We start from the raw sequence: 22,175 nt of genomic DNA on the forward strand, positions 1-22,175 counted from the left end.
ACAGCATCAGGAACTTCACGTATTACCACGTGTATTTGATATTCATGTCCATGAATCCCATGCAATTTTCGCGCCAAAATTTAACAACAGTTACTACGCCCGTAGTATGAATGGAACCGTACATGTTAATAAGATTCCCAGCGTTGATTGGCTGAGAAATGAGGGCGATCTATTGTTATGTACCGTCATAGGAAAATTCCATATTTGCTGTGAATTTCAAATGGAGTTAAGGGCAGGGTAAAGTGACACCATTTTGACACAACACCTGAAAAGATGAAAAGATCTTGTGATCACTAAGGCGTAAATTTATGGTGAAAATATTGCAAAATGTCCAACAAACGCGGTTACACCTACAAGAATTATTTCAACTTTCTGACGTTACTTATCACACTCAACTATTGTTCCATGGTGTGTACAACTTTACCAATTAACCTCTCTCTATTAATGTAATACGTATTTCATTACCTTAGGTACATACTCTCATGTGCTTTAGACATTTTGTTATTTCGTCTCCACCGATTCTCTGTTGATAAATCACTGAAGAACGAAAAATCGCCAGGTTGATCGAACCTCCCGACAGAATACAAATCATGGGAAATCAATTATTTACATACCTACATGTATATATTTTTAAAAGCCCTAACCGTTGCATTTTCTTTCTGATCACCCATTAAATACAATCCGTACTTCCGAAGAAAGCGCAAATGACCTTCACCCTTTACAGGCATTACTCCGCGTTCAGTGAGTGTTTTGGCTCAAGCTTATAATTTGCTTTAATATGTGTCATATTATGTGGCATACTGTTTGACACATATCAGTAAGAGTATGTTGCATGTACATGTATTACAATTTGTTGGTGAAGTGTAAATTATGGAATTTAAACTGACTGTGCCGGACTATTGCCATTCGCTGCAGAACTTCCAGAAGGTGTCATTCGTCCTCCAAAAGTCAACAATTAAGAAATTTGGCAAAAACTTTATTTTGTGAATATTTTTAGAGAAATGATTTGTAAGGAGAAAATTTGAAAGTTACCTTTGCATCATGTAGCATCGATGTCGTTTGTGATCGGATAGCCGATCTCTGGAGATGTGGGTCTTTTTTAGAAAGATGGGACGAAGTGTCAAAAAAGTGGTTTCGTCGTCAGGTGATTTCAAATTCGTATTGGTAAGTACACACCACATTCTTGCATTGCAACTTATATTGTGGTGGTATCCACTTGGAAGAAAAAAGAAAGGTTTTTAATGGCTTATCTTGTATTTTGTTTGGGACTACGGAACGCCACAGCTAGCACGTGCCAAAGACGCCAGTCTTCAGTTTATTTGCGTAACCATTTACTGGGCTTTTTGAAATTAAACCTTTACATTATTATCAACTTGAAAATTAATTGTTGGGTATTTTCAATTTCTTCTATTGCTACATTTTGTGGGTTTTGTATAAGGTAAAATTATCAAGTTTGAGCCTATTTTATTAAATTATTTTTTGTGTCTTACTTTATTTAAGACATGGTTTGTTGGGTTTTTCATGTTTAAAATTATTATATAATAATTATATTATTATAATTATGTGTCTTTTATTTAAGATTGTTTCATATAAACTTTTCATTGTTATTCTTATTTTACAGAATTGGACAAGATAATCTACGCAGAGTATGGTTGATGTGTTGCTTTAAAGGAGGTAAATTGCCAATATTTGAGACCTAGAAATTGACACAAATGGGTAGCAACGCATATAATAATGTAATATGAATGTATATAAACTGATTTAATCAAATTCCAAATCAGTTCTGTTCGACGAAATATGCCAGAAGTCTCAATTGAATGACAATCTCTAGCGTCTGGTTATTCCAGTCTACAACGATAATATTTATTGTGCATGCTCTCCGGATAAGAATATGGCTTCACCGCTTTAAATGACTTGTGGAATATGTCTAGCCTCGTTCTTCGAGCCCCTTGTTACAAATGGCGCTGAAACGCATGCATCATCGTACACGATTCGTGTACCAATGGTAAACAAATTTTTTTGTCTTAAATATCGGATATCAGAAGCTCATCTTTTCACGGTAAGATCACATCAATGTTGATTTAAACTGACAAATAATTTGTATTTTCAAGGTCGAAGACTTTGGATGATATCGAGTTAGAGACTTGTGTAAGTCAGATATGCAAGTAAAACTATGATTTCTTTGGAATTTAAAGCAGTTTTACAAGTTATGTGGCATTTATGATAAAAATAACTTTAAAATGGTACTTATTGTCAAATTATATGAACACCCCCTCCCCCTCAAAAACAAACATTCCTATTCAAAATAATATATGTGTGGATTTAAAATCCTCCAAACTGATGGTTAATGTATCTACAATGGTAGCTGTCTTTTTTAAATCTAGCATACCTAAAGCAACCATCACATCCATGCCAAAACATTCCCTATCTAGATAGTAAAGTTACACTTTTGCAAAGTGATGAGTGTTGTGCATTGGCAGATATGTCCAAAATATCACTATTACACAAACCATGTTGACAAGTTTACAAATCTACATAGTACCAAGCCTTCTAGAAGACACGTATATAGTACATCTGTGAATGGATGTGATTCATGTATGTCAGCATCTAATTAACTACAACATCTGATATCACTTCCCATTGGAAGTTTGCAAATAATGCTGAATGCTTTACACATGTACATGTATATGTAAAGGTATCGCTGCCAATATTAAATGCTCTGCTACAATGTCTTTTCCATTGATTATTTGTAAAAAGTACAATGTACAAAGTCCCAATACCGGTAATGATAAAGTCAAAATACCTCTAAGGCAAGAGTTAAAGGACAATATTGGTGCCAGTCATTATCATATATGTGAAAGAACTGGTTAAACACGTTCCAAATATTATTTTATCACAGAGATCATTGCTACGATAGATGTGGAATCAATGTTTCAACAATCGGAAGTGGCGAACGCAAAAGGAAAACACGAGTTATCCCTCTATATAACTGATTGAAGTGACGGGTGATAACAGGTACATGGGCGAATTTCTGCCCACTAGTAATTCCTTCGAAGACCAAAAGATGTTGTGTGAGACTGTGAAAGGATATCTGACAATTCATAAAAAAAATTAACTGTCACTAGATAAGAGAACATGAAAGAAAAATAGAAAAAGCCCGTGCATTACCATGTTTTTATAAAGATAGAATGAATAAACACGCGTGAATGTACGGACTGTTTCTATTTTATTCGTGTTCTCTTATCTAATGACATTCAATTACTTTTTTGAATTGTCGGATATATTCTTACAGTCTCATGTAACAGCATTTGGTCTTCGAAGGAATTATTAGTGAGCAGAAATTCGCCCATGTATCTATTATCACTCGTCACTTCAGTCAGTTATATAGAGGGATAACTCGTGTTTTCCTTTTGCGTTCGTCATTTCCGATTGTTACAGCATTGATTACGCCTCTATCGTAGCAATGATCGCTGTGATAAAATAATATTTGGAACGTGTTTAACCAGTTCTATCACATATGTGATAATGACTGGCACCAATATTGTCCTTTAAATGTAAAACGTCAAATGTTAAGTGTCAAATGACAAATGTTTTGTGGGAAAATGCTTTTTTGACGTGTCTACATTTTACATTTCTCTTATTATATTTTACATTTGCGCTCTGCCACATCTCATTTATCCTCCACGCTTTCTACATAACATATTTCGCACAGCATCAACTTTCATATGCAAATGTGGGATATCACGTGACTTATTAATACATGTATACGGAAACCAGGCACACTATAGGATGTTCACCGCACGATAATAGTAAATCAAGCTGGCACACCGTGCGTAATATGCCAGGAAATAATTGATAGATTCAAGGAGCCAAAGAAACATACTTTCCAGTAATTTATAACACAATAACTGGAATTTCGTATTAATTTAATACCCGTTAGAAAATAAACAGAGTTGAGTACAGCCTAATTAACTTTGTTCCATTAAAAAAACCAACAATATATAAGCATTGTGCCCAACAAATAAATAATATATTTAAAGAGAGGAATGACTATACATTTTTTTAGTATACACATAGAGAATCTTTGATTAAGCCCCGTATCTTTAGTTTAGTTTAGTTTAGCCCCCCCCCCCCCCACACACACACACACACACCCTATCCTTCCTTCACTTCAACTTTAATCTTAATTTGTAAAGTTATGCAAATTAATATGAATGTTCCAAAAAATTATTTGCATATTTAAAAAGAGCAATCAATGATACGTAACATGGTATCTGGAATTAAACCAGTATTTTTTTTTACTTTAATGGTGTTTCCTACCACTCGATGTGTTTCAAGGTATGCTAATCTGAATGTGCCAATAAATTATTTACATTTTATTAAGCAGCACTGGACGTGCTTTTAGTGATAGGTAACTTGGTATGGAGAATTTCGGATTAAGACCCGTATTTTAACCTTGAATACCCCCCCCCCCCCCCCTGCACTCCCGCACTCATGGCAACAGATTTTAGTTCCATTCAACTTTGGTCGTTTTTCAGGGAGTATGAATGTGCCAGAAAAATATTCACATATTTGAAAAGAGCAATTATAGGAAACATTTTGGATTTTTTTTTTTTATCAAGACTCGTATTCTTACACTGAATACCCCCTCAAACCCCACATGGAGTCACTTAAACATGCATTATGCAAAAGCTAAATCTGTTTATTGCAGGTCTTTCTTTAGGCGTTAAATATTATCTAAATTAGTAATTAGTCAAATTAACTAATCCACTAGACCATAATCAACTCTCGATGGCATCGTTAGTCTGTGATATTTATTGGATTTGAATTATGAAAATACGATTGTACTAGAGAACTATTTGCATATTTACAAATAGAAATGAACGTGCTTTTCAATAATATGTAACATGGTAGCTGGGATTTCGTATTTGGACATTGCACAGCCCCCACCCCCCTGCCCTTAATCATGGTAATGTACATCCAAAGTTTCAAGGTAAGTAAATTTCTTGTTGTGTGCTAAGCTGATTTCAAGACTCGTATTCTTACACTGAATACCCCCTCCCACCCCACATGCAGTCACTTAAACATGCATTATGCAAAAGCTAAATCTGTTTATTGCAGGTCTTTCTTTAGGCGTTAAATATTATCTAAATTAGTAATTAGTCAAATTAACTAATCCACTAGACCATAATCTACTCTCGATGGCATCGTTAGTCTGTGATATTTATTGGATTTGAATTATGAAAATACGATTGTACTAGAGAACTATTTGCATATTTACAAATAGAAATGAACGTGCTTTTCAATAATATGTAACATGGTAGCTGGGATTTCGTATTTGGACATTGCACAGCCCGCACCCCCCTGCCCTTAATCATGGTAATGTACATCCAAAGTTTCAAGGTAAGTAAATTTCTTGTTGTGTGCTAAGCTGATTTCCTGTTATACTGTCGTGAATATCCTTGTTCTGGCTTATAGTGTGCCAGATTTCCGTATATTTTAATAAGTCACGTGATAGCCTACATTTGCTATGAATGTTGATGCTGTAGAAAGCGTGAAGGATAAATGAGATGTGGCAAAGCGCAAATGTAAAATGTAATGAGAAAAATGTAAAATGTAGACACGTCAAAAAAGCATTTTCCCACAAAACATTTGTCACTTAACATTTGACGTTTTACATTTAACTCTTGCCTTAGAGGTATTGAGAACGTGCCCTTATTCTGTCTTGGGCGATGTGACGCAACCCTTGGGTTATTTGTCACTAGTTCTCACAATGTTACCTAATAATAAGAAGAGGTTGTTAACGCATAATGTCTTTAATGTCTTCAAGAGATAATAATGGTAATAATGATCATGATACAATATATTAATTGCAGTAATGAAATTGTAAATATGCAATTAACAATTATGTAAATATATACTATTCAAAAAAAGTAGGGGATATTTGATTTTGGGGGCATAATACTAAAATATGCAAATGACTACGAAAAAAGTCACTATAGAACCTAACAGAAGAAACATTTCCAGTTACATGTGACGCCCAAACGCACCAATAGCTACCGCATGGAATGCAGGTGATGCTTGGGATCATCATGGGGGTCCAACCCAAGATTTGCACGACTCTAACTTTGAATGTTACAGTCATTGTGGCATTGAATTCCAGGGTGGAAACATCAGTTTAATTGTTTTAGTGACCAGAAAACAAATTTTGATATGCGTCGGCTTACCCAAAATGAAAGGTTACGTGCCCTTGGCATGCTACAGATCGGCACAACACAGGCGGTTGTGGCGCGGACGATGAATGTTTCTCAGTCTGTCATAAGCAGGCTATGGTCCAGATACCGTGATACACAATCTGTACAGGACAGACCACGCTCAGGTCGACCAAGGGCGACAACTCAAGCCCAGGATCGATTTATCCGTACCTTGGCCTTGAGAAATCGTGTCATCACAGCAAATCAGATCAGCGCTCGTCTTCAAACAGACACTGGTGTGAGAGTGTGTGGCCAGACGATTCGGAATCGACTGCATGGGGGTCACCTTCGCGCCCGACGTCCTCGCGTGATCCCTTGTTTGAGAGATCATCACATTCAGGCAAGACGTCGTTGGTGTAGGGATCGTCAACACTGGGATAATCGACACTGGAGCAATGTGATGTTTTCAGATGAGTCAAGGTTCACTGTTGATTTTTTGGACAGACGTAGGAGGGTGTGGCGTCGTCGAAACGAGCGCTTCCAAGACGTTAACGTCATCAGACATGATCGATTTGGGGGTGGTTCTGTTATGGTGTGGGGAGGCATCACTGTTGCTGGAAGAACGGCTTTACATGTTGTTGCAGGGCGTGTTACAGGCCAGTACTACCGGGACAACATCTTGGCAGTCCATGTTGTGCCGTTCGCACGACGTCATGGCCGCCGTTTCATCTTCCAGGATGACAACGCAAGATGTCACAGGGCCAGGATCGTTACAGGTTACCTCCAACAACAGAACATCACCACATTACCTTGGCCAGCACTGAGTCCCGACCTCTCCCCCATCGAGCATGTCTGGGACATGCTTGGACAGAGGTTACGTTAACGTCAACAACGTCCTGCCAATGTCCAAGAACTTGCTGCTGCGTTGCAACAGGAATGGGACAATCTGGACCAAAATGACCTTAGACGTCTCATTAGGAGTATGCCACGTCGGATCAATGCTTGTTTGGCAAACAGAGGAGGATTTACCCGTTACTGACTTGGTTGTGATGCTGTGGTAACTTTGCTGTTTGACCCCGGGTATCATTTTACCCTTATAACGGTCAGTCTGTGCCTTACTTAGTCTAACGATCATTTAGAATAAATCGATGAATGTGAACTTCATTTCATTTTGTCATTTGTTTCTTCGTCAGTTTCATTAGGTGACTTTAACAACACTTAAAAATCAAATATCCCCTACTTTTTTTGAATAGTATAATAAATAGTGAATATGCAATTATGGAAATAATAGTTATGCAGTTATGAAATAATTGAATTACACAATAAATATAAATATGACGTCATAGGTCAGTATTAAAATAATTATGAATATAATAATTGTTGAACGCTGATGCGTGATAATTAAAAAGTTTGAGATGAATTCTCATTATTAATGATGGTTATGACGTAACCATATTACTAGAGATCTGAACGTGAACTCGTAAGTCATTTGTTTCCCACATTCGATATGAACACGAAAGATTATTTTATCGAATTTGAACGGTCTTTAATACTTCGTACAACGGTATAATTATTGATGATAATTAGCATACGGCTATTGTATCAATTATCCTAACACTGCTTTTTACGAGTATCTAGTTTAAACATTATACTATTAAAAACAAAATATATTTGAAATATCTAAACATTAAATCAGCATAATATTTAGCTGGACATATGCTAACAATATAAATTTACATGAAAGATATAATCAGCGTACTATAGCTGACGTATATTAATGAAAATGAAATATATTGAACATAGAATGACTTACCTAATAATAATAAGAGGTTGTTAATAATGTCTTCAAGAGATTATAATGATTATGCTTCTTGAGTTTCTGGGTTTATATCCTAGTTTCGGTTACCATAAAGTTTGATTAGCGTGTTCCTGATTATAGTAAGGCTGTTGGTTGTAGCAGGATTGTTGATTTATATCCTAATTTCGGTACCATAGGTTTGATTAGCGTGCATTCTAAAGTATTTAATCCGTTTCTAATGGAGAGGATTATAACCCAGACCAAGACATGTTAACAACCTAAGTTTAACTGGACAGGAGGGATTATCAATTTCAAAGCAGGCTAATGGCTTAAGCTTGACTTTAATTAATTGTAAGTGTACAACAAATATATGTTTGTTGCACACTATGACAATACCCTCCGGTCCTGAAGAAAAAACTTTTGTAGGCAGAAGTAGTCATTCCATGACCAGAAGCATGTAAACAAAATAATTACAATTGAAATATAATGAAATTTTTAACTAAAAATACCTGATTAAAAAAAAAATGGGGTTGGGGAGCATAGTAATCATACGCATACAGATGAAATATTATTCACGAGTCATATGCAGGAACTCATAATTAAAATAGTCATTGTACATTGTTGTGAAGAGACGCTTAAAACTCGCTTGGCTGTGAAAGGGGAACACTGTAACTTATATGGAATATGACTGTTCTGACATTTTAATTATGCCATATTATTATTTAATATTAATTTTCATTTCTCTATGGAGAATACTATAACAATACGCAACTTTAGGAATTATTAAGACTTTAGTTAGTCTTATTTTAAATATTAAATATATTTATTATAATACTCTTGTATTTCAAAAAGACGGTACTTACGTATTCGAGTTTAAGAAAAAAAAATGGATGAACTTGTCATTTTCTTTTATTATTTTATATTTATGTAACAAAGATGAAGATCCATATATGTTTATTTCAATTAAAATTTTGATACAATTATTTTGATCTGATCGTCACCAAGACAACATAAGTATAAGTATGATGGATTAGTATGGTTAGCTACTCCGCGCTAAACCAATCTACTGTTTAAATAAAGAAATATATATATTTAGTTAAATTATTAAAAAATAAAATATGGATCTTTTCATTGCCCTAATTTTGGTCGCCTTTTACGACCTGCAATTAGAGAAGCAGTGGATCAAGTCGTGCCCCGATTCCACAGGGGATTTACAATGAAGCATAGGCAAGGTGGCAGATCTAATTGGGGGGGGGGGGGGGCAGGATTCTTTACAACAACAATTGTGACTGTAACTCAATTCAGGAATATCAATACCCTGATGATATAATAAATGACACAAGAACAAGTACAGCTAAAGTTGCGTGATTGATGCAATAAACCTTTAAAAATATGTTTACTTATGAAATGCTACCTTAACGAACAAGGAAGAGTAGTGGCTCTGTAACAAACACTGTGCGACTGCGCAGTATTGATATTAGCATAGTGCTTGGTGCTAATCGAAATTAGACAAATTTAGTAAGATTACTTGCGTGAAATACTGTGAATATTGGTTAACAGGGGCGGCTAAAGTGTTAGTTGTGGAAAAACTTTCGCTTTTTCTTCTTTTTCTTTCGACCGTCATTCCTATAGTTCTCGCCGAAGAGCGTCCTTCTATCCGGACAGACATTTTCAGCTGACTCCCACGAAGACGGTGATTTGGACCGCTTTACAAGATATTCCACCTGTCCATTCATTGGCCTTCGTTTAAGAATTTAATTTTTGTACTCGAGGTGTGGTTCGGTTGGTTGAGATTATGGATTAGTTGCGATACTAGAAGCAGGAGTGACCTCGTTATTTCTGGGTTGGCCCAAGTGATACTCCTTAAGCCTGTTGTGATTCACTAATCCTTTCTTCACCTTAAACGTCTCACAGTCCCGAAGTTGGTAGGTGTTATTAGGTCCTAATTTGTCAATTGCATATGGTCCTTGGTACTTTTTCAATAGCTTTGCGTGCAGCTTTGTTGTGTAAAAGGACCGTATCACATTCAGCTAATTTGGGTGGTGCAGTATTTTTGTCATAATACTCCTTTGATTGCTGTTGTGCCATTGTCATGTTTTCTGTTCCCATGGCTTTGGTGGCTTTAAGATGCTCCAGCCTGTCGATTGACAAGGTGTGCTTCGTAAAGCCATCATCACGAACGGCAGTATTTCATCCCAGTTGTCCTGAGCGGCATTTGCATACGTACGTAAAATCTGCGCGATGTCTTTATTTCTTCTTTCACACACACCGTTAGTTTGTGGGTGATATGCTGATGTGGCATTATGTTTAATGTCGTATATCTCAAATAATCCATTGACCAACTTGGAGGTAAACTGCCTTCCTCTATCACTAAGAACTGCCCTTGGCGCACCGTAACTTCGGTAGCTTCTTGGGTTTTCATTGGGAAGGCTTCGGTCCATTTGATGTAGGAGTCAATTGCAAGCAAGACATATTTAGCATCATTTTTAGATTTGTCTTATGGTCCAAGGATGTCGACATGAATTCTTTCAAAGGTTCCATTGGTGCGTTCTTTGCATGGCTGGGTTTGGTCTGGCACATATCACATGTTTTTATATAATTTTCAATGTCTTGGTACATGTCAGGCCAGAAGTACTTTGGTAAAATTGAATGACGTGTTGCATCCCGTCTCAGGTGACATCCTCCTAATTTAGAGTCATGATATGCCTCAAGCAGTGATAATCGATCCGGTTCTGGAATCGCCAACTGTGTGGTCATAGTACACCTGTTCTTCTTGTTGCCTCTATGCTTGGTCTGATAGAAGTGGTACAGGGTCCCATTCAAAAGGTCATATTCCTTGGCACGCCCAACAAGCCCGGTAATTTGTTAGTCGGTATATTGGGCAGGAATATAACCCTTTTCGATGTAGTTAAAGAGAACACTTAATTCGGGACTAATCCTTTGTCTAGTACTAACATCTGGAAACGCCCGTTCTTCCTGGGGTTGTACTGCAGCTAGTAGGTGCTTACCGTAAGAAAACGTGACTTCAAGATGTTCCTTGGTTTCTGTAAGTCCACTGTTTATGTCTTCTATTGATTTAAGGCAAGCTATAATTTCGTCGGCGTCATTTGGTGTGGAAGACTGCGGATACTGCCTTCTAGACAGAGCATCTGCATTTTTGTTCGATCTACAAATCTTGTGAACAAATTTGTGTTCATAACCTTGTAAAAACACAGCCCATCTTGCCAAGCGTCCAGTTCCACTGGGCTTGCAGGTTTTAAGGAAGGCGACCGCTTTATTGTCTGTATAAACCTTGAACTTACTGTGGGCCAAATACGGTCGGTATGCTTTTATTCCTTCCAAAACTGCAAGCCACTCTTGCTCGGTTATAGACCATTTCTTTTCAGCAGCATGAAAAGCTCTTTCACCATAACAAATAACTGTCCCTTGTCCTTTATCATTAAGCTGGCCAAGTATATAACCTAAGGCTTCTCCACTTGCATCCGTCGTCAAGATGAACTCCTTGTTGAAATCAGGATAAGCCAAGATAGGTGCATTGATTAATGCCCATTTGAGACTATCAAAGGACGTTTGACATTCATCTGACCAAACAAACTTAGTGTCATTCTGTAGAAACTTAGTTAAAGGAGCTGCTAATTTAGAATAGTTTGACACAAATTTTCTATAGTAATTAGCAAGTCCTAAGAATTGACGAACCTTTGTTTGGTGCTGGAAATGTATTTACTGCTTCGACTTTGGATGGATCTGCATGGATTCCTTCTTTGCTAAATATGTGTCCAAGATAGGTAACTTTTCTGGCTGCAAAACGACACTTGCTGGGTTTCAACGTAAGGCCTGCTTCCTGAAGTTTCGCGAAGACTTCTTTAAGATGGTGCAGGTGTTCCTGAAAGTTCTTGGAGAATATAATAATATCATCTATGTATATCAGGCCATATTTCCAGTTCATCTGTCGAAGTGCTTTAGACATAGTAGACTGGAATGTCTTTGGGGCGTTTTTCAATCCAAATGGTAGACGATTGAACTCAAAGACACCTTCTTGTGTGATGAATGCGGATTTGTGCTTTGTTTCTGGATCTAATGGAATTAGCCAAAATCCACTGGCACAGTCCAAAACTGAGAACATTTTTGCTTGAGACTGCCCCACAGAGTCGATGGCATCATCAAATCTGGGAATAGGAAAGTAAATCGGCTTTGTGATTGCGTTTAATTTCCTGTAATCCACTGCAAATCTGTAAGTACCATCCTTTTTCTAACCATCACTAAAGGGGAATGCCATTGAGAATCACTTTCTTGGATGATGTTGCTGTGTAGCATCTCTTTCACTTGCTTAGTACTCTCTTCTTTAACTTGTATTGACAGACGGTAAAACGCGATTCTCACTGCTGCAGCATTTTCAGTTTCGATTCTGTGTTGATGCATGTTCGTTTCTCCCAATTCATCCCAAGATGTAGCAAACACATTTCTTTGAGTTTGTAGAAAATAATTCAATTGCTCTTTTTCTTGTTGGGAAAGATCTGAGTCTGCTAAAACAAAGTTATTGTCAGTTTGCTTGGTGTGATCAATATGGTTTACGTGCATAGCAGTAATACTGAGTTTGCATATACTCTTGATAACACTATGGGGACATCATATTCCTGTCTAGGTGCCAGTTTACATGACGTTAGTGACCTGACCAAGCCAGCATTACATTCAATAAGTGCAACGTGAAAAGGACGTCTTTTAGTGAAACTGTGCGATTATTAATGTTGATTTGTGCTTTGTTATCCGTGAGGAAATCGATACCTAAAATCATTGATTGGTGCAGTTTATTAAACACATGAAACTTTTGCTCAAAGGTAACATTTCCTATTCGTACTGGAATTATTTTAGTGCCTAATACTGGGTGGGTTTCGCCGCCTACGCCAAAAATATTGCTGAATTCTCTTTTATTCAGTTGATGAATTGAAATTCCATTTTTCTCTAAATAGCTTAGTGTACAGCATGACACACTAGCACCACTGTCCAATAATGCACTTGTTCTAAATCCTTTTACACTAACAGATATGGTATTGCGCTCTAGGGGGGCTATTAATTGCACTATTTTGCTTTTCTTATGCCTGTTCAAAAATGCTGAACCAGGCGTCTTATTTGTTTGGGGGCTGGGGATGCGTCTTCCAGGAAACCTACACACGTTTGTATGGTGACCTATTTTGAAGCAATTTTCACACTTAAAATTAAAATAATCACATTTATATTTTGGAAAGCACCCTCCAACCTTATCATAACTACGACAACTTTCTGTTGGTTGATTCTGGTTTGATCTTCGGGCTCGTTGCTGGTTCTGATAAAGCTGTTGATACTGGTGGTCTCGCTTCCTGTAGTGTTCCTGATTATAGTAAGGCTGTTGGTTGTAGCAGGATTGTTGATTTATATCCTAATTTCGGTACCATAGGTTTGATTAGCGTGCATTCTTAAGTATTTAATCCGTTTCTAAAGGAGAGGATAATAACCCAGACCAAGACATGTTAACAACCTAAGTTTAACTGGACAGGAGGGATTATCAATTTCAAAGCAGGCTAATGGCTTAAGCTTGTCTTTAATTAATTGTTAGTGTACAACAAATATATGTTTGTTGCACACTATGACAATACCCTCCGGTCCTGAAGAAAAAACTTTTGTAGGCAAAAGTAGTCATTCCATGACCAGAAGCATGTAAACAAAATAATTACAATTGAAATATAATGAAATATATGTTTGTTGCACACTATGACAGTATTTTGACTTCATTACCGGTATTAGGACTTTGTACTTTTTACATACGTGTATAATCAATGGAAAAGACATTGCAGCAGAACATTTAATATTGGAGGCGATACCCTTCCATACATGTATATTGATGTTTAATTATAGAATTTGTGTATGTGTTGGATTTAGAAAATGAATTGAAAAATACACCTTAACATTATTTCTTTTTCAGAAATATAGGAATACTTGTCTAATGAATGCCAGGAACTGAAATGTGATTTAGGATTTGTTGACAATAATATAATAACAAGTGGGTATAACAAATTAATGTGGATTATTCCATTTGATGTACATACCTGTACATTAGATGAATGCTTTTTAAGTAAATTGGGTGGCCGAAACATTAACGCGTGCACATTTGATTACAAGGTCTGTCATTGAGTCAAGTGGCGTAGTTTCAGTTCTCCGCTTGTATGTGACAGGCAGTAGGGTCGCCTGTCCAACCTCGTGGATTTTCTCCGGGTCCTCCCACTGCTAAAGACCCATACGCGCTAGCGAATTATTGAAATAAATTTCAACCATGTGTTAGTCTTAAAATGACATAGTTTGTATCCAGAGGAAATTAACCATCTCTCTGTCTCTAACACACATAATACATTCATCAATATGGTATAACTATATACATGTAATAAGCCTTAGCAGACAGGGAGCCACGGTGGCTAGGTGGTTAAGACGCTGGCTCGCTAGCCTGGAAGTCGGGTGTTCGATCCCTGCATTGGGCGAGAAAGTTCATCTGGATTTTCCGACGTGGTTTCCATTTGTCAGTGGTGCAGAACGGAGGGCCTGACATTCATTTCCTTAGCAGACAAACGTGCATTGTAATACATGTATAGCTGTATTCAACTTTCAAGTCATGCCCCCCCCCCCCCCCCAGGAATATGAAGGCTATTTGCACAATGTAGCACACTATGTTAAATACAGTCACATTCATATTGCTGTTCATTGTGCCACTAGTGGTACACCATACATCTATAGTGAAAGTATTGTAGAAACAAAATGGCCTTTTGTTTACACTATATATTTGAAAACTTTGAGGTCCTATAACTAAGTTTGCTAATTTTTTGTCAAATTTTAAGTCTTGATGGTTGTAGTTTGATTATCTGAGCAACTTAAAGCCAGTCTAATTTTCCCGAGTTCTTTTTTATAAAGCTTGTAGCTGCGCAGTCCTGACTTAGGAATTTGCTTCATTATTTGGTAAATGTTTTACTTCAAAGTCATTATTTTGGATTTCCATCCATTTTTTATTGTTATGTATCATCTCAGGCACATGTAGATACCATCATATTGGCATTAAAGCTAGTGTAAATCCCCCCCCCCCCCATTTCAGGTGTTGTGACAAAATGGTGTCACTTTATCTTGCCCTTAAAATAAAAGTTCTTTTGTGTATAGGAATGGTTATTATTATATATCGACAAATGACTGGCACCATTTGTATTTCTGTACCTATAGAGAATAGTTTGGGTTATCCAAATTACCGGTAAGTGCGCCAATTGCTTGGATCGTCTTCATTTCCATGTGACCTATTAAACAAAGGCAGCTTAAATGGATTTACGGCATTTTAAATTCACTCTAAAATATTCCAATCACAATATATGGTTAATCGATAACAATGCAAGACGATAATTCGGTGATTATGATTGGGGCAGTCATATGTTAATGGGTATGACGGGGGAATTGAGTCAAAAGTCAGTGCTATGTTGTTAATGCTATTACATGTCCAATTTTGCAAATGTTGAATGTAATGTGTAAATTGTGTAAGTCAAAAGTAAAAAATCCAGTAATACTGACAAATACATCGTGTAAATTGACATCTACTTTTTGTCATTAAACATTTCACATTAGACTTTTCACAAAAAGCTGAAGTCCATCTACCCAGAACTTTAATCACTGAACTCTGACATCTTCTAATTTGACACTCGCCCTATGTATTGTACCCTTCGACATATGTCTCATGTATCGTAACACAGAGCAAGTAATGAAATTAGCCAGTATGCAAATTAGTTCACGCGGTACCTAGTTTTTAATCACGCGAGATCGAAGCTGTATGAATGTCTCTTTTTGGTGCTGTCATCTTTTGCATTATAATGCTATCCTGTTTATAAATTATATAATACCCATCCATGGGCCGGTTGTACGTAACAAGGAGTAGGGTCGCCTGTCCAACCTCATTGGTTTTCTCCGGGTCCTCCGGTTCCCTCCCACTGCTAAAGATCCCTACGCGCAAGCGAATTATGGAAATAAAATTGAACCATATGTTAGTCCCGAAATGACCTAGTGTGTGTCGAGTGGGTGTTAAAAACCCTCTCTACATTGCTCATGGACTGTCACACACGTTCAAACAAAACCCTGGTGACTTCAGAGTAAAATTCTTCGTAGTAAAGTCTATGAATTCTACGAACAATCTCTTGCGTTATATGTGGAAGCCGAGATATTTTACTTTTCTTTCTTTATGTAGAAAAAAGATAGGTTGCCAGGCAACGAAACATACGCCCACGGCAGCTAAATCGTCCGGGCAGTCAACAAGAGTGGTCGCATATTTTAACTTTTTTCGGCAATGAAACATTTATAATACATTAAAATCTGATTAAGAGTAACAACTCATTAAGTAATTATCAAAAAACCATTAGAATTTGTTTGGTTTTGATAAAGTTCTGTCCCGTGCTAAAGTTTAGTATATAAAACTTTTAACATCATGGGTTTAGCTGTGCAAGTCATAAAAAATCATTGAAAATCAATATACTTGTTCGTCTCAAGACCTTAAACCCTGCGTATCAATCTGAAGTCAGTCGGATGATAACCTTAGCCTCTTGAGCGTCACAAGATTTTTCAAAGTGATGAAGGCCCATAACTTTGGCAGTAATTATCGGAAATCGTTGAAAATCAATATGATTATAGTTCGTCTCATGACTACAAACACTGTATCAAATTGAAATCAATCGGATATTAACTTTAGCCTCTAGAGCATTTACAAGATTTTTTTTAAGTGATCAAGGGTCATAACTCTGGCAGTAATTATCGAAACTCGCTGAAAATGAATAGACTTCTTTGTCTCATGACCTTAAACACTGTGTATAAATTTAAAATTAATCGGATATTAACTTTAGCCTCTAGAGCGCCTGCAAGATTTTTCAAAGTGATCAAGGGCCATAACTCTGGCAGTAATTATCGGAAATTGCTGAAAATCAATAGGATTCTTCGTCTCATGACCTTAAACAGTGTGTATAAATTTAAAGTCAATCGGATATTAACGGTAAAACGCGATTCTCACTGCTGCAGCATTTTCAGTTTCGATTCTGTGTTGATGCATGTTCGTTTCTCCCAATTCATCCCAAGATGTAGCAAACACATTTCTTTGAGTTTGTAGAAAATAATTCAATTGCTCTTTTTCTTGTTGGGAAAGATCTGAGTCTGCTAAAACAAAGTTATTGTCAGTTTGCTTGGTGTGATCAATATGGTTTACGTGCATAGCAGTAATACTGAGTTTGCATATACTCTTGATAACACTATGGGGACATCATATTCCTGTCTAGGTGCCAGTTTACATGACGTTAGTGACCTGACCAAGCCAGCATTACATTCAATAAGTGCAACGTGAAAAGGACGTCTTTTAGTGAAACTGTGCGATTATTAATGTTGATTTGTGCTTTGTTATCCGTGAGGAAATCGATACCTAAAATCATTGATTGGTGCAGTTTATTAAACACATGAAACTTTTGCTCAAAGGTAACATTTCCTATTCGTACTGGAATTATTTTAGTGCCTAATACTGGGTGGGTTTCGCCGCCTACGCCAAAAATATTGCTGAATTCTCTTTTATTCAGTTGATGAATTGAAATTCCATTTTTCTCTAAATAGCTTAGTGTACAGCATGACACACTAGCACCACTGTCCAATAATGCACTTGTTCTAAATCCTTTTACACTAACAGATATGGTATTGCGCTCTAGGGGGGCTATTAATTGCACTATTTTGCTTTTCTTATGCCTGTTCAAAAATGCTGAACCAGGCGTCTTATTTGTTTGGGGGCTGGGGATGCGTCTTCCAGGAAACCTACACACGTTTGTATGGTGACCTATTTTGAAGCAATTTTCACACTTAAAATTAAAATAATCACATTTATATTTTGGAAAGCACCCTCCAACCTTATCATAACTACGACAACTTTCTGTTGGTTGATTCTGGTTTGATCTTCGGGCTCGTTGCTGGTTCTGATAAAGCTGTTGATACTGGTGGTCTCGCTTCCTGTAGTGTTCCTGATTATAGTAAGGCTGTTGGTTGTAGCAGGATTGTTGATTTATATCCTAATTTCGGTACCATAGGTTTGATTAGCGTGCATTCTTAAGTATTTAATCCGTTTCTAAAGGAGAGGATAATAACCCAGACCAAGACATGTTAACAACCTAAGTTTAACTGGACAGGAGGGATTATCAATTTCAAAGCAGGCTAATGGCTTAAGCTTGTCTTTAATTAATTGTTAGTGTACAACAAATATATGTTTGTTGCACACTATGACAATACCCTCCGGTCCTGAAGAAAAAACTTTTGTAGGCAAAAGTAGTCATTCCATGACCAGAAGCATGTAAACAAAATAATTACAATTGAAATATAATGAAATATATGTTTGTTGCACACTATGACAGTATTTTGACTTCATTACCGGTATTAGGACTTTGTACTTTTTACATACGTGTATAATCAATGGAAAAGACATTGCAGCAGAACATTTAATATTGGAGGCGATACCCTTCCATACATGTATATTGATGTTTAATTATAGAATTTGTGTATGTGTTGGATTTAGAAAATGAATTGAAAAATACACCTTAACATTATTTCTTTTTCAGAAATATAGGAATACTTGTCTAATGAATGCCAGGAACTGAAATGTGATTTAGGATTTGTTGACAATAATATAATAACAAGTGGGTATAACAAATTAATGTGGATTATTCCATTTGATGTACATACCTGTACATTAGATGAATGCTTTTTAAGTAAATTGGGTGGCCGAAACATTAACGCGTGCACATTTGATTACAAGGTCTGTCATTGAGTCAAGTGGCGTAGTTTCAGTTCTCCGCTTGTATGTGACAGGCAGTAGGGTCGCCTGTCCAACCTCGTGGATTTTCTCCGGGTCCTCCCACTGCTAAAGACCCATACGCGCTAGCGAATTATTGAAATAAATTTCAACCATGTGTTAGTCTTAAAATGACATAGTTTGTATCCAGAGGAAATTAACCATCTCTCTGTCTCTAACACACATAATACATTCATCAATATGGTATAACTATATACATGTAATAAGCCTTAGCAGACAGGGAGCCACGGTGGCTAGGTGGTTAAGACGCTGGCTCGCTAGCCTGGAAGTCGGGTGTTCGATCCCTGCATTGGGCGAGAAAGTTCATCTGGATTTTCCGACGTGGTTTCCATTTGTCAGTGGTGCAGAACGGAGGGCCTGACATTCATTTCCTTAGCAGACAAACGTGCATTGTAATACATGTATAGCTGTATTCAACTTTCAAGTCATGCCCCCCCCCCCCCCCAGGAATATGAAGGCTATTTGCACAATGTAGCACACTATGTTAAATACAGTCACATTCATATTGCTGTTCATTGTGCCACTAGTGGTACACCATACATCTATAGTGAAAGTATTGTAGAAACAAAATGGCCTTTTGTTTACACTATATATTTGAAAACTTTGAGGTCCTATAACTAAGTTTGCTAATTTTTTGTCAAATTTTAAGTCTTGATGGTTGTAGTTTGATTATCTGAGCAACTTAAAGCCAGTCTAATTTTCCCGAGTTCTTTTTTATAAAGCTTGTAGCTGCGCAGTCCTGACTTAGGAATTTGCTTCATTATTTGGTAAATGTTTTACTTCAAAGTCATTATTTTGGATTTCCATCCATTTTTTATTGTTATGTATCATCTCAGGCACATGTAGATACCATCATATTGGCATTAAAGCTAGTGTAAATCCCCCCCCCCCCATTTCAGGTGTTGTGACAAAATGGTGTCACTTTATCTTGCCCTTAAAATAAAAGTTCTTTTGTGTATAGGAATGGTTATTATTATATATCGACAAATGACTGGCACCATTTGTATTTCTGTACCTATAGAGAATAGTTTGGGTTATCCAAATTACCGGTAAGTGCGCCAATTGCTTGGATCGTCTTCATTTCCATGTGACCTATTAAACAAAGGCAGCTTAAATGGATTTACGGCATTTTAAATTCACTCTAAAATATTCCAATCACAATATATGGTTAATCGATAACAATGCAAGACGATAATTCGGTGATTATGATTGGGGCAGTCATATGTTAATGGGTATGACGGGGGAATTGAGTCAAAAGTCAGTGCTATGTTGTTAATGCTATTACATGTCCAATTTTGCAAATGTTGAATGTAATGTGTAAATTGTGTAAGTCAAAAGTAAAAAATCCAGTAATACTGACAAATACATCGTGTAAATTGACATCTACTTTTTGTCATTAAACATTTCACATTAGACTTTTCACAAAAAGCTGAAGTCCATCTACCCAGAACTTTAATCACTGAACTCTGACATCTTCTAATTTGACACTCGCCCTATGTATTGTACCCTTCGACATATGTCTCATGTATCGTAACACAGAGCAAGTAATGAAATTAGCCAGTATGCAAATTAGTTCACGCGGTACCTAGTTTTTAATCACGCGAGATCGAAGCTGTATGAATGTCTCTTTTTGGTGCTGTCATCTTTTGCATTATAATGCTATCCTGTTTATAAATTATATAATACCCATCCATGGGCCGGTTGTACGTAACAAGGAGTAGGGTCGCCTGTCCAACCTCATTGGTTTTCTCCGGGTCCTCCGGTTCCCTCCCACTGCTAAAGATCCCTACGCGCAAGCGAATTATGGAAATAAAATTGAACCATATGTTAGTCCCGAAATGACCTAGTGTGTGTCGAGTGGGTGTTAAAAACCCTCTCTACATTGCTCATGGACTGTCACACACGTTCAAACAAAACCCTGGTGACTTCAGAGTAAAATTCTTCGTAGTAAAGTCTATGAATTCTACGAACAATCTCTTGCGTTATATGTGGAAGCCGAGATATTTTACTTTTCTTTCTTTATGTAGAAAAAAGATAGGTTGCCAGGCAACGAAACATACGCCCACGGCAGCTAAATCGTCCGGGCAGTCAACAAGAGTGGTCGCATATTTTAACTTTTTTCGGCAATGAAACATTTATAATACATTAAAATCTGATTAAGAGTAACAACTCATTAAGTAATTATCAAAAAACCATTAGAATTTGTTTGGTTTTGATAAAGTTCTGTCCCGTGCTAAAGTTTAGTATATAAAACTTTTAACATCATGGGTTTAGCTGTGCAAGTCATAAAAAATCATTGAAAATCAATATACTTGTTCGTCTCAAGACCTTAAACCCTGCGTATCAATCTGAAGTCAGTCGGATGATAACCTTAGCCTCTTGAGCGTCACAAGATTTTTCAAAGTGATGAAGGCCCATAACTTTGGCAGTAATTATCGGAAATCGTTGAAAATCAATATGATTATAGTTCGTCTCATGACTACAAACACTGTATCAAATTGAAATCAATCGGATATTAACTTTAGCCTCTAGAGCATTTACAAGATTTTTTTTAAGTGATCAAGGGTCATAACTCTGGCAGTAATTATCGAAACTCGCTGAAAATGAATAGACTTCTTTGTCTCATGACCTTAAACACTGTGTATAAATTTAAAATTAATCGGATATTAACTTTAGCCTCTAGAGCGCCTGCAAGATTTTTCAAAGTGATCAAGGGCCATAACTCTGGCAGTAATTATCGGAAATTGCTGAAAATCAATAGGATTCTTCGTCTCATGACCTTAAACAGTGTGTATAAATTTAAAGTCAATCGGATATTAACGGTAAAACGCGATTCTCACTGCTGCAGCATTTTCAGTTTCGATTCTGTGTTGATGCATGTTCGTTTCTCCCAATTCATCCCAAGATGTAGCAAACACATTTCTTTGAGTTTGTAGAAAATAATTCAATTGCTCTTTTTCTTGTTGGGAAAGATCTGAGTCTGCTAAAACAAAGTTATTGTCAGTTTGCTTGGTGTGATCAATATGGTTTACGTGCATAGCAGTAATACTGAGTTTGCATATACTCTTGATAACACTATGGGGACATCATATTCCTGTCTAGGTGCCAGTTTACATGACGTTAGTGACCTGACCAAGCCAGCATTACATTCAATAAGTGCAACGTGAAAAGGACGTCTTTTAGTGAAACTGTGCGATTATTAATGTTGATTTGTGCTTTGTTATCCGTGAGGAAATCGATACCTAAAATCATTGATTGGTGCAGTTTATTAAACACATGAAACTTTTGCTCAAAGGTAACA

The 22,175-nt window shown here is 36.8% G+C and overlaps 1 long non-coding RNA gene across 1 annotated transcript; it reads left to right on the forward strand.

The window, feature by feature from the left end:
- The first annotated feature begins 905 nt into the window (after nucleotides 1–905).
- Nucleotides 906–14,123, forward strand: LOC130012133 (uncharacterized). Its single transcript, XR_008787431.1, has 4 exons — nucleotides 906–1,164; nucleotides 1,622–1,674; nucleotides 2,112–2,148; nucleotides 13,949–14,123. It is a non-coding gene; the product is annotated as an uncharacterized LOC130012133 (long non-coding RNA).
- The last annotated feature ends 8,052 nt before the right edge of the window (nucleotides 14,124–22,175 follow it).

This window comes from Patella vulgata, chromosome 3 (assembly GCF_932274485.2).
Source record: "Patella vulgata chromosome 3, xgPatVulg1.2, whole genome shotgun sequence".
NCBI lineage: Eukaryota > Metazoa > Mollusca > Gastropoda > Patellidae > Patella > Patella vulgata.